We start from the raw sequence: 13,581 nt of genomic DNA on the forward strand, positions 1-13,581 counted from the left end.
TAAAGCAACGCAGTGCCGTATCACAAAAAATGCTCTGGTCAGGAAGGGGGGTGAAACCTTCCGGGGCTGAAGTGGTTAAAGGGGGAGCTGTATTTTTTTTTATTAATTATTTTTTATTTTCCATTTTTTTAAATTATTTTGTGCCATATATGTTGAGTAAGGTTCTTGTTGGCGCCATATTTATCAATTTTTTTTTTTTATGATTCAGCTCTTGAAGTTGATTTTTCATATTACTATTTTATTAGTGCCTGTTGTTCTTCTCCATTACCTGGATGATCCTGCCTGTGCCACTCCTCCTGATAGTAAACTGACCATGCTAAGCATGTTAACCAATCCACGCTAGCATGGTCAGCTTATGTCCTTTGTCATCCGGCACGTAGATACAGGCACGCTGTGCAATCGCACCGCATGCCTGTATCTTCTGTGGTGAATGTAAACCACCCCCCAGCCATCCCTCCGGCCTTGACTGCCAGTGGCTTCCCCTCCAGCCACACTTCACCTCAGTGCAATAACGTCCTTACAGGATGTCTCCAATTTACAAGCTGACCTCAATGCACTGTCTAATTTTGCCACTATGTGGCAGATGAGGTTTAATGTTGATAAATGTAAAGTTATGCGCTTGGGGGCTAAGAATACGCATGCATTATACATACTAGGGGGAGTCCAACCGGGGGAATCCATAGTGGAGAAGGATCTGGGGGTTTTGGTAGATCATAAGCTCAATAATGACATGCAATGCCAAGCTGCAGTTTCAAAAGTGAGCAAAATCCTTTCTTGTATTAAGAGAGGTATGGACTCCAGAGAGAGAGAGAGAGATCTCATTTTGCCCCTATACAAATCATTAGTAAGACCTCATCTGGAATATGCAGTACAGTTTTTGGCACCAGTTCTCAAAAAGGATATCAGGGAACTGGAGAAAGTGCAGAGAAGGGCAACTAAACTGATAAGAGGCATGGAGGAGCCCAGTTGTGAGGAAAGATTAGAGGAACTGAATTTATTCTCTCTTGAGAAAAGGAGATTAAGGAGGGATATGATCAACAGGTATAAATACATAAGGGGTCCATATAGTGATTTTGGTGTTGAGTTATTCACTTTAAAGTCATCACAGAGGACAAGGGGGCACTCTTTACGCCTAGAGGAAAAGAGATTTAATCTCCAAATATGGAAAGGTTTCTTCACAGTAAGAGCTGAAAATATGGAATAGACTCCATCCAGAGGTGGTTCTGGCCAGCTCACTAGATTGCTTTAAAAAAGGCATGGATTCTTTCCTAAATGTACATAATATAACTGGGTACTGACATTTATAGGTAAAGTTGATCCAGGGAAAATTTGATTGCCTCTCTGGGGATCAGGAAGAATTTTTTTCCCCTGCTGTAGCAAATTGCATCATGCTTAGCTGGGGTTTTTCACTTTCCTCTGGATGAACTGTGGGTATAAGATTGGGTATATGGGATTGTAGGATATTATGTTTTATTTATTTATTTTTATGGTTGAACTAGATGGACTTGTATATTGTACGTGTATTTTTTAAACCTGACTAACTATGTAACTATGTAACTATGTAACCTCCCAAGCAATTCATAAACCTGCTGGAGGATAGAGTGGGGCAGACACATCTGACATCACAAAAGGGAGAGGAAAAGCGGCTGAAGGGGAAGCCACTGTCATCAAACTCTATACCTGCCCACCAGCAGATCTGTGAATTGATCGGGAATCAACAGCGATCACATGACCTGTACCAGAAGCCAAAAAATGCACTAGAGGACTTTTTTTTTTTCAATTTAAAAATGGATTGATTAAATGGTTATATATACACCTATTCAACAATGTTTTTACTCTCACTGACATTCACAACAACTTTAAACCACCCTAAAGTGATATGTTGCTGCTACCCAACACAATCTGTTTTCCCAAATGCTTTTGTAGCAATAACTCTCGGTGGAGCTGCTGGTTTAAGCGGGCTTGTTACCTTCACTCTCGATACCTCTGTTTCACCGGGTCTAGGGTTCCGTTGAGTTTACCTCTGGGCGATGTAAGCACTGAACACTCGAGTATATTTTCCAATGCTTTAATGAACAAATAAAGGAAGTAGCAGGAAAGAGGCAGAAGGAAAGCTGCAGGGAAACTCAAATACCTTTCCGTAGTATTCTTCAGAACATTCTTTGCAATTGAACACTTGTAGCTGAATAGTCTCCCCTTTATAGGATTTAATCTTTGCCCGCCTGGATAGACATCTCTCACATGCCTAGCAGCCAGTACGCAGCACGAACAAAAGTCTCTGCCACAGACTTGTTTGGAATGAAACCCGTACGATCCTCTGCCACAGGATGTATTGGTTTGTGATGAATGTCAGACACAGTACTTGAACCTTTAAGCCAACCCGGCAGTACTATGCAGTAAGACTACTTCAGGATACGTCCTCCAACCGAGTCACCAGGCCCCTCTCCAGACCAGCACTCTGCATGATCCTTCCATGACAGGTCCTCCCCTGGGATCTTCTCAGTTGTCCAGCTTCTTCACTCAGGATAGACAGCTCAGGACCATTCCTCTGCTGCTGTGGTAGGCCCCAGACAGGCTTCTGGGCCCACCCACACGCCGCAGCGACGTGGGCCTCCGTTCCGGAGGGCCACGAGGTGGTACTCTTAACACATACCTGTCAGTCAGGAGGGCCAGTAGGTGGCTGAAAAACGAACCCAAAAATATGGCGTCTGTCCCATAAATACCCTCTCCCAGAATGCAACTCGGAGGACCACCTCCACCGAGTTATCTCCGGGACAGAGGAGCACTCATACGCTTCAACACGTTGCTTTTCCAACACTGGCCCATGGTGACAATGACACCCACCGACACAGTGTGGAACCACATGCAACTCAGCCAAGCTGGAACAGAGGCAAATCTAACTTCCTCTAACAAGTGACCCACTAGAATTACCTATCAGTGGTGGATCAAAAATCTACCAGCGCTACACTTTTAACACCTGTACTATTTGCTGGGTAACTTGTGAGAACCTGCAGGGTACTACAGTAATGATTAAAATATTACTTTAACCCTGGAGGGATCAGTCTGCCCAATAAAAAGCCTCCACCCTGCCAGTGTCTAAAGATGCCTATAGATAATTTATATATTTTCATGTTTTAGCCCCCAGGTGGGTTAGCCCTGCTAGACTTAAATGACATGTGGCTTTCACATGTTACTTAATCTTCTTGATGCATAGTTACATTTTTCTCTAAAAGATGTACAGACACTGACATCACTGTTCCTGGAAATAATTCAGAAACTAGTATAATTAAGCACCGCATACATGAAATGGGAGAGTGAGGGATCGTCTGTGCCACAGTCTATCTTTTTAGTAAATTGACCTTACACGATTGCGTTCATAGGATAAATCCTTAATTCATTTGTGTTTACCTTAAGCCAGCATTAAAACATTAAAGCGATTTGCTCTGTTGAAATTCAATGAGCAAATTATGTGACAATAACTCTCCTACAATTTAAAGCAATTTTGATGATCTTTAAAGATAGTGGATGGTATTCTGATAACAGCTCTAAGCGCCTTTATATCACAGCTGTGGTGAGGCTTAATGTGGCAGGAACTGTCAGACCCAATCAATACATGCTTCTCAGGATTCTTTGGTTCTATAATCCTAGCAAGTAGTGACCTCATGAGCAGCAAACAGTCCTGTTGTTCTTTTTCTGTTGTGTTAATTGAAAGTGGATGGACTCGGGGAAAAAAAAAAAATCACAAAGATTGGCCAAAGCTTAATTATGAAAGAAAAACTGTTAAGTCAGGGGTGAGTCTGGGTCAGCTACTGTATGTTTAAAACTGGAACACAATTCCCCACCTTGAATGTATCAAGCTACTTATGAGTTTTTTCAGACTGTTGTAGTTTGCCTGGTGCCTTGTTTGTAGATCAACATTTTGGTTTTTAGTTTATATCCATAGCTTAGGGTTATTTGCTTCCTAAAGAATATTTAAAGTCTAACCCCATGTTTACTGGCTCAAGCAAACAATTTCCTTCACTAACAGATGTGCCTGCTGGGCAAGCTGTTTTATCTGTATGTAGCATTAGCTACATATGATCTACAGCGCTGTGTTCCAGCAATGGGATGGGGACTTCCCATCCTGCTTCTGGAATATAAATGAGTTGGGATGAGCACTGCACTGCCATTCACAGGAAGCTTTGTATTCTATTTAGGAATACAAAGTTTCCTCTGATTGGCTGAGGGTGGAAGGCAGATTGATGATATCATGATTCCTTTCTCAGTCAATTAATGGACGCTTTGTAACTAGATCCGTAACTAGATCATTCAGGGCCCCAGTGAAAGAAACTATGAACGGCCCCATGGCCCCCCGCCGGGGGGGCCTTCCCTCTGAGCATTGGGCCCTCACCTCCGAACCCAGTGGTGGAATGCCTTTGCAACCCTGGTAGTTCCGCCACTGGTGTCAGTAGTTTTTTATTTATTCTTATTTTTTACAATATTATTTTTTACAATTTTTTAGGAGCCTCCCTGGGGGACTTTGGTGAGATATCAGAGGACTAGACAGATCTTTTATGTTTAACCTTTGAGAGAGAGAAAGGATATTGAGAAAACAACCCTCAATCTCCTTTTCTGTAGCCTCAGCTGCACAGAATGAATGGCCAGGAATAGCTCTGTACAGAGCTTCCCATTCATAAACAAACTGAAGCAAAGTAAACACAGTTTACTACACTTCAGTTATGAAAGAGCAGTCAGTGATCAGCACCCCTTCCCCACTCTCCATCCTGACACATCCCCTCAGCAGCCGGTGGGAGAGGACAGGGGGAAACCTGGCAGAGCTGCAAGAGAGGAGGGGGGCCAGAACATAGCGCAGGGATTGGAGAAGGAGGAGGGAGGGGCGGGAGAGAGCATGGAACTGGAGAAAGGGGGAGGGTAGGGCGGGAGAGCACAGGACCAGAAAAGAGCCGGCGGGGGGGGGGGTGCGAGAGAGAGCACAGAAGTGGCCAGAGAAGATGGGGGGGCAAGAGAGGGCAGAGGGGCTTACGGGCAGCGGAAGGAGGCTGGGCAGGAGGGGCGGCTGCATATAGAGGAACCAATGCCTTCTATGTTCTTTCTGCAGCCGCTGAATACCTGCAGGAGGGAGAGGAGGAGAAGCGGGCATTCACTGGCTGCAGGAGGAACATCGGTACCTCTATATGCAGCTACCCCTCCTGTCCAGGTGTAGAGGGAAGCCCCTGCGACCCCTCTAGTTATGCCTCCGCTTTGTATTCCTTCATAGAATACATAGCTACTTGTGAATGGCTGGGCAGTGATCAGGCTGACTCAATTTTGTTCCAGGAGAGGAACAGGAAGTCCTCATCTCACTGCCGAAATGCAGTGCTGTATAGGGTATGTAGCTGATGCTGTATACAGTTTATACAGCAGTTAGGGAAACAAATAATTTGGGCCAGCTTGGCCCACATAAACTATTTAAAGTCACAGTAAACATGGATTTATGTTTTAACCCAAGAAGAAGAATATAATATATTGCAGCTTGCTAGTCCTTGGATGTGTTTTCAATAGTCTTCTTTTTTGAGGCTAAATACATTTTCTGCAAGTATTGAAAAATTATTTTTATTCTGCTAGAAATCCAATGTCCTTGTAACTTCCTGTGCACTAAACTGTCATTTCAAACAATGTCAACTGTCTTTCATAAATGTATGACTCAGAGGGTTGGCCGTGTCATTGCCAACATCCCTTGTAATTTTTAGAACTAGATGTGTACCTCAAAATGGGATTTTAAGGGCAATGCAGAAATTGGCAGTGTTGAATTATAGTTAAAAAGAAGTTTATTGATACAAAAACGAATAGGATATACATGAACATACACATTGATCTAGTTAAGAATAATTATAAAAACATCAGATATATGGAAACATATGATGCATCCTACTGCTAGTTACAAGTACCACCCCCGATAGGTGTGATGGCGTCCTGATAGCAGATTTCCAACACGTTTCAACTTATTGTAGGGATAAAGTCTTCCTCAGGGAGGGACTGCATCACATTCTAAAATTTTAAGTAACAGCATGATTATTGGTATATACTTAAATATTTGTTTGTTACCTATATCTACAGAAATCGCATTACAACAGAAAAGTATTATATGCGACTTACATTTGCGACTACAGAAATCGCATTACAACAGAAAAGTATTATATGCGACTTACATTTGCGACTACAGAAAATCGCATTACAACAGAAAAGTATTATATGCGACTTACATTTGCGACTACAGAAATCGCATTACAACAGAAAAGTATTATATGCGACTTACATTTGCATTTAACTGTGAAAAATCGCTTTCCCAGTGCTGGCAGGGGTCCTAACACGTGATTGTCAATGCTGCTCAAATATCCTCTACGGGATGGCCTGGTATATTGTAAAGAAACCAGTATTTGGCAGTCGTGATAATTAAACAACTGAAAAACATGAAGGTATAAGGGAAATGCTAAGAAATTGAACATCAAAGAGGTCAAAGAATGGAAATAATGGTGATTCGTAGGGGAAATAAGGTTCCCCAGGGCCATCATAGAGTAAAAGAGATCAAATACCTTAAATTGATTGTGTCAGGTGTATTGTTCCAAGTGGCAGGGAGCTCCGGTCCTGGAGTACCTCTCTGTAACAAAGCCAGTTGTGGAATGCTGCCTGTGGCCATCCCTGGCGTCCTAATATATGGGGTGTGGGCGTGGCTAAGTGATGGGCGTAGCCCTATTCTAGGTAGAGTCTCACATTCATTGGTGGTGCAGTGGAGGGGGTGCGACTTCAATTGGCTGCTGTCACTGTTTAGAGGAAGCACCTTTGTACAATGTATTGAGGGGAAGCGTCCACAAGCTTCCCTGTTATCTAGGTAGCAGACGCTTGGACCTCCTCCTTCCTTTTCTCCTCCCCGTGACGTGAAGCCTATTGCTTACACGTAGCCCATGTAATATGGGCACGGGGTGAGGCGGGGAGAGAGGTGCGTCTGGTTGCCGGGGCAATGTGCATATGACGTTGGGGTCACATGGCCCCGACGTCAGTTCCTAAAAGAGGGAGGGGCGCCGTGTGACTCCACAGCGCTATTGAGCAGTCTTATTCATGTTAAACCGGGCATCGGGGCATAGTAGCCCCGCTGTCTGACAAAAAAGTATCAGACTATGCACAGCGGTGTATGGGGTACTGTTCTATGCTGATGTCATAGATGTCACCAAGATATACAGTGATAAGTATGACAAAAAGTAGCAGGTCTATACTCCCTCATTTAGAGATGGAAAAAGGAAGGAAGAAAAATTGTATAAAAGAATTGCAAAGAATTGATTGAAATGGGGATAGTACTGATGAAATATGAAATATATATAATAAGAGAATGTGAAGGGGGATTTTTATTCTTAAATATGCCCAAACCTCTTTATGATGATTGTACTGTCATTGAGCGAATGGCAGAACATCAAAATTAGGGCTTATAACCACCGACACAGTAGGAAATCCCGGGGCATCAAAATAAGATCTGACGCCTTCGGGGTATTCGGGCCATGATGTTGCGTCATGGCCCCCCCCTGTGCCGGGTAGGGATAGTGGGCAGAATGGCAACGGTATCATTGGCCCTTTGTTTCAGCACTGAGAGGCGGATTCATATGGCACAGTCGCATGAAAAATGCATCTGCAGAAATAACAGCAATTAACATAATACTGTATACAAAATAGTTACACAAAAGAGATTACAGTAATTACAGTAAATAAGTTTAATTAGAAAAACTCTCCTATATAGTTTCTGACTGGGTAGGGTGTAGAGTCTTAGCAGTTTAAGACATATGATCATCAATGGGGAGATAATGGGCCTATGGTGTTGTGGAGGAAGCCCTCTGTTTCTCCGCAAGGGGTACTGGAATAGAACTCCAGTTCTAGAAAAGCAGAGGTGCAAGGGAACAAAGAAGGTGAGAAAAAAATTATGTTAATCCGTTTTCCCCGAGCTGAAGCCCTCCAAGAAGGGTCTGAAACTTTCGGTTTCATTTAGGCCTGGGGGGGTAGTGGCCCTAAGGTACCTTATCCAGCGCATTTCACGCTGGAGGAGGACCTTGTTCCAGTCTCCCCCTCTGAGTGGCAAATGAATCCTATCAAGGACTGTGAAGTTCACCGAGGGTAGTCGGTAATTGTGATATCTGGCAACATGCCTTCCCAAAGGCAGATACAAGTTGCCGATTTGCATACTTTGCATATGTTTGTCGACACGTTTTCTAAATTCCTGTCTTGTTTTGCCCACGTAGAAGGCACCACACTGGCACTGCATGAGGTATACCACACCCTGCGTCTTGCAATTGGCAAAATGACGCAGGGAAAAACTTTCCCCATTAGGCAGTGCCAGTGTGGTCCTCCTACCGATGACTGGACATTGGGCACAGGAACCACATGGGTATGTACCCCATGTTTTACAGGGGTCCTTTCTTGCCGTGCCCTTGTATTCACTTTGGATGAGTGCATTTCCTATTGAGCCAGGTTTTCTATAGGTGATTTGGGGTTTAGGACCAATTAGTCCTTTCAGGATTGGATCATCTGTAAGGATGGACCAATATTTTGAGATAATTTTATTGATTTTAAAATGCTCATTAGAAAATCTCACAATAATCCTTGTAGTGTCATCTTCTTTGGTTGGTTTCTTTGAGAAGATTAAATCCCTTCTATTGGTTTGCTTAACTCGGTTGAACGCTTTTTTTAAAGAGGATTTGGAGTAGCCTCTGTTCATGAGCCTAATGGTAAGTTTGTCCGCTTCGTGTTGAAAGTCTTCGTTGTTACTGCAGTTTCTTTTAAGGCGGAGAAACTGGCTGTAGGGAATGGATCTTTTCAGAGGTTCCGGGTGAAAGCTGTTTGCATGCAACAGGGTGTTGCCAGCAGTCTCCTTTCTGTAAAGTTTACTTGATAGTCCGCCCTCAGAGTTTTTAAAGATGGTAATGTCCAGGAAATTTACTTCATGGGTATCCGAGGTCATAGTGAAAAACAGGTTAAAAGCATTGTTGTTCATCAGCTTTAGACAGTCCCTCAATAATTCAGGGGGGCCGTCCCAGATGATGAAGAGATCGTCTATGTACCTCTGCCACATACATATGTGGCGAGTGTACACAGACGCTGCCTCCCCCTGTAGGAACTCCCTCTCCCACTCCCCCAGGTACAGGTTGGCATAGGAGGGTGCGCAGCACGTCCCCATAGCCACTCCCTGCACCTGGAGGTAGTGGGAGCCCTTGAAAAGGAAGGTGTTGTGTCTGAGGATATAGTCCAGCATAGTTAGAATGAATGCATTGAATTTCCAGTCTGTTGTTGCTCTTTGTTGTAGGACACGTTCAATTGCAGCTATGCCTAAGTGGTGTGGGATACTATTATACAGCGATTCCACATCCACTGTAGCAAGTAGAGCTGAACTGGGAATGGATATTCCATCGAGGATTTGCAATAGATGTATGGTATCCCTTGTATACGATGGAAGTTCCATTACATGGGGTCTCAGGTATTGATCTATTATTTGGCTGATCCCCTCTGTGATGGAACCATTCCCGGAAATGATAGGTCTCCCTGGTGGGTCATTTAGTTTTTTATGCACTTTGGGTAGTGCATAAAAGGTGGGTTGACGTGGATGTCTAGTGCGTATAAAATCCCACGTGTCTTTATCTATTACCCCTTCATTGACAGATTCATCCACCAGGGAGAAGAATTCCTGGTTGAATTTGTCTACTGTGGAGGGAGAAATCTTTTTATAGCATTTGGTATCATTCAATATGTTAAAACACATTTTTTCGTATTTGGCATTGTCCATAAGGACGATGTTCCCTCCCTTGTCCGATGCTTTGATTGTAATTTCTGTGTTGTTTTTAAGGGAGTTTAATGCCTTTTGTTGTTCCCGATTTAGGTTGCTTTTTTTGTTGTATTTTTCCATCTTGTTGATTTCTTTAGTGATCTGTCCTACAAATAGAGCTATGGCTGGATTCTGATTCAGTGGTGGAAATCTGTGTGATTTCCTTTTGTATTTTTTGGTGGTTTGGACTCTGCTGGGTTCCTCATGTTCTTCTTCACTGCTTTCACTGTCAAGATCCCTCTCACAAAAATCCTCTATTGGGCCACTTTCTTGCAGTAATAGATTAAGATCTCTGAGAGCTCTAAAGTCTGCTGCTTTGAGATTAGGTTCCACTTCAGGTGTAGCCGTGGTTTTTTTAGTCGCATATAAGCTTTTGAGTAAAAGTTTTCTGGCGAACAGATTTATATCTTTGATGGTTTCAAAGCTGTCTAAACTCCGATTCGGACAAAAGGAGAGACCTAGAGACAAAACTTCCTGTTCTATTGTTGTGAGTTTGTGAGATGAGAGATTTATGACATTTAGTTTTCCTTCACCGGTGGAGCTGTCAATTGTCAACACTGCCAATTTCTGCATTGCCCTTAAAATCCCATTTTGAGGTACACATCTAGTGTCAACTGTCTTTCAAGCCATCTTCTGTGAACTACAAAATACTTCCCGTTTATATTACAGAGATGAGTAGGAAGGTGTTTTTAGTCCAAATCAGGAGAGCAGCTTATGATGGCAGGCTGCTTCTGTAATATATACATTACAGTGAATGATCATTGACACCCTAGAACAGGAAGTGTGTTACTGATGGAATAACCAGGTGAAAATACAATTACATTTTTAAATACATGTTTTGTATTTAAATTTAAATAAATACACTTTGTTTTAGGGTTTAGATACACGTGTTGCATCTAGATACAACTGTATTGCTAAAGTAAAGAATAAAATTACCAACTGCCTGAAAAAATACATACCTTTTAAGCTGGCATTGGGAGTTTATTTACTAAAACCAGAGAGTGCAAAATCAGATGCAGCTGTGCATAGAAACCAATCAGCTTCCAGGTTTTTGTCAAAGTTTAATCGAACAAGCTGAAGATAGAAGCTGATTGGCTACCATGCACGGCTGCACCAGATTTCACACTCTACAGTTTTAGTAAATCAACCTCAATGATTTAAATCTTTGCTCTTTTAGAGATATGGGTGCTGCTAGTATTCAACACTTTCAGACATTTTAGGCCCTTGGTCCCCCCTTTGGGCAATGTGGTTCCTCCTGCTAGCTCTTAAGTCATTATTTGGGTTCTGTAGTGACATAATGACTGGCGAGAGGAACCATAGAAGGCTTGCATAACTATTTATTATGTATTACACTACTGGTTCAATGATTGATTAAACTGTATATCTCCTTAATTCAGTTACAAATCAGTATTCATTCACCATATTTTAATTTCTGTCTTTACAATCCTTTATTTTTCTGTTGCACTTCTCATCTTGGGTTGGTGTGGAATGACACCCTAAAGGGGTTGTAAAGGCAGACGTTTTTTTATCTTAATGCATTCTATGCATTAAGATAAAAAGCCGTCTGTGTGCAGCAGCCCCCTCAGCCCCCCTAATACGTACCTGAGGTCCCTCTCTGCCCAGCAATGTCCACGAGTACCCCAGCCAGCCAAGATTCTCCTTCCTGATTGGCTAAGACCCAGCAGCAGCGCCATTGGCTCCCACTGCTGTCAATCAAAGTCAGCTAGCCAATCAGGGGAGAGATGGGGCAGGCCGGGTCAGGACTCTATGTCTGAATGGACACAGGGAGCTGTGACTCGGCTCGGGTGCCCCCATTGCAAGCTGCTTGCTGTGGGGGCACTGAACAGGAGGGAGGGGCCAGGATCACAGAAGAGGGACCCGAGAAGAGGAGGACCGGGGCTGCTCTGTGCAAATCCACTGCAACAGAGCAGGTAAGTATAACATGTTTGTTATTTTTATACGAAAAAACAGGAGACTTTACAATCCCTTTAAGTAGTGTGACAGGCTAACATTTCCATCTCAGGGTCTAATTCTTGGAGTATCTTTTTATCTTTTATTGTTGAACTCAATTCTAGGAAAGAGGTTTAAGGGGTGCAGAATACCAAAATGTATTACAAAAGCAGGAGAGGTATTCTGAGTGTAGTAGTAGGCCTTTTATGACCAGCCCCCTGTGTATTTGCTGGCCCTGGCAAACCAGCCAGACAGATCTATGGCCCTGTAAAACAGTCATGGTTTTTCTTTTAATATTTCTTTCTAATAAATATGGTTCTTGACCCTTTTAGAGTAGTCAAAGATACCTTGATTATTGGGTGATGAACCATCCTCCAGATATCCACATCAGTAGACAGCTTAAGTTCTTGGGCCTCCACTACATGTTCAAAGCTGAGGCAAGGCCCAAGTGGAGATCCCTCTAAACACATATCCTCTTAAGGCAAATGCCCTAGAAATGAAAAACACCATGGAATGGTGCCCCAAATATCTATCATCCTCAACCCATACCTGAACAAGGACTTCAAGGGTCAGATACATATTCAGAACCCGGTGTTTGCCTTTCCCACACCGATTACAGGAACTTCCCTAACAGTAAAGTAACAGAGCTCAAGCTGATTGTAGCCTAGCAGCAAACCATACTAAATTTAATTAGGCACACAGCAGCATATGTACTTGCCAACTGTCCCAGATTTTCTGGGACAGTCACACTTTTTAAGTAAGCTGTCTGCGATGGCCGTGTTCTGGGCAGCATCCTGGAATCATAGCTGTGGGGACAGCAGCAGCCTGTCATTGCTGCTAAATACGTCATCCAGAGTGGAATCTTCCCCTCTACCTCCCCCCAGCAGTTTCTGGAGTTCTCGTACAGTGCAGGGATGCAGGAAGAGCACTGAGGAAGTGAATTTTACTGCTAGCTGCTGTTGCTTATGTGGGTGGGATGGAATGTGTTGTTGAGCCTGCTTTTCATCGGCATACAGGATGGTCCTGGTGTAAGCTTTTTAGCAGCTTTTGCAGCAGCTCCTGCTGTCTTTTCCCCCTGTCAGGACCGACTCTCTCAAACTACAAACTACTTTGCAGAGGAGGGAGTTTTCCCAGGCTCTCCCAGTGATCTCCCTGCAGCTATTCCACTGATGTCTGCATACAGGATGATGGTTTTGCAGATGTAAGTCTCCATGTTTTTCTACTAAATAAACTTGTATTTATTTTAATTACTCTAACACCCTTCTCTTTCTTGTTTTCAGAGATCCCACCTAGAAGGGAGGATGAGCTGAGTTCTTGTTTTGAGGAATGTGTGCAGATGGCAACTGGCGGGGTTTTTAGGGATTTTTTAGCAGGTACATATATGCTAAGCTAAGTCTATGCTGAGCTCCTGCAGCTTAGCATAATTTAAAGTGCTGTTAAAGTGGAGTTCCACCCAAAAGTGGAACTTCCGCTTTAACCACTCCTCGCCCCCTTACATGCCATATTTGGCATGTAATTCTTTTGGGGTAGTGGATACCTGGTTTTGACAGGTACTTCCTGTCCCACTTCCTGCTTCCTTCGCCTTGTCGCCTAGGCGACTTCTCCTCTTCCCCTCCCTCTCTGCAATCTTCTGGGACACGTCACAGGTCCCAGAAGATTGCCTGGCCACTAAGAGAGCGCAGTGCGCACCCGGCTGTGAAGCCGCAAGCTATCACAGCTGGGTGCTCACACTTGCCATGATGGCATCGTGGAGAAGAGGGGGAGAGGAGCGAGGCTTCGAGCGGCCGCATCGC

Source organism: Aquarana catesbeiana, linkage group LG01 (genome assembly GCF_042186555.1).
Source record: "Aquarana catesbeiana isolate 2022-GZ linkage group LG01, ASM4218655v1, whole genome shotgun sequence".
Classification (NCBI taxonomy): domain Eukaryota; kingdom Metazoa; phylum Chordata; class Amphibia; order Anura; family Ranidae; genus Aquarana; species Aquarana catesbeiana.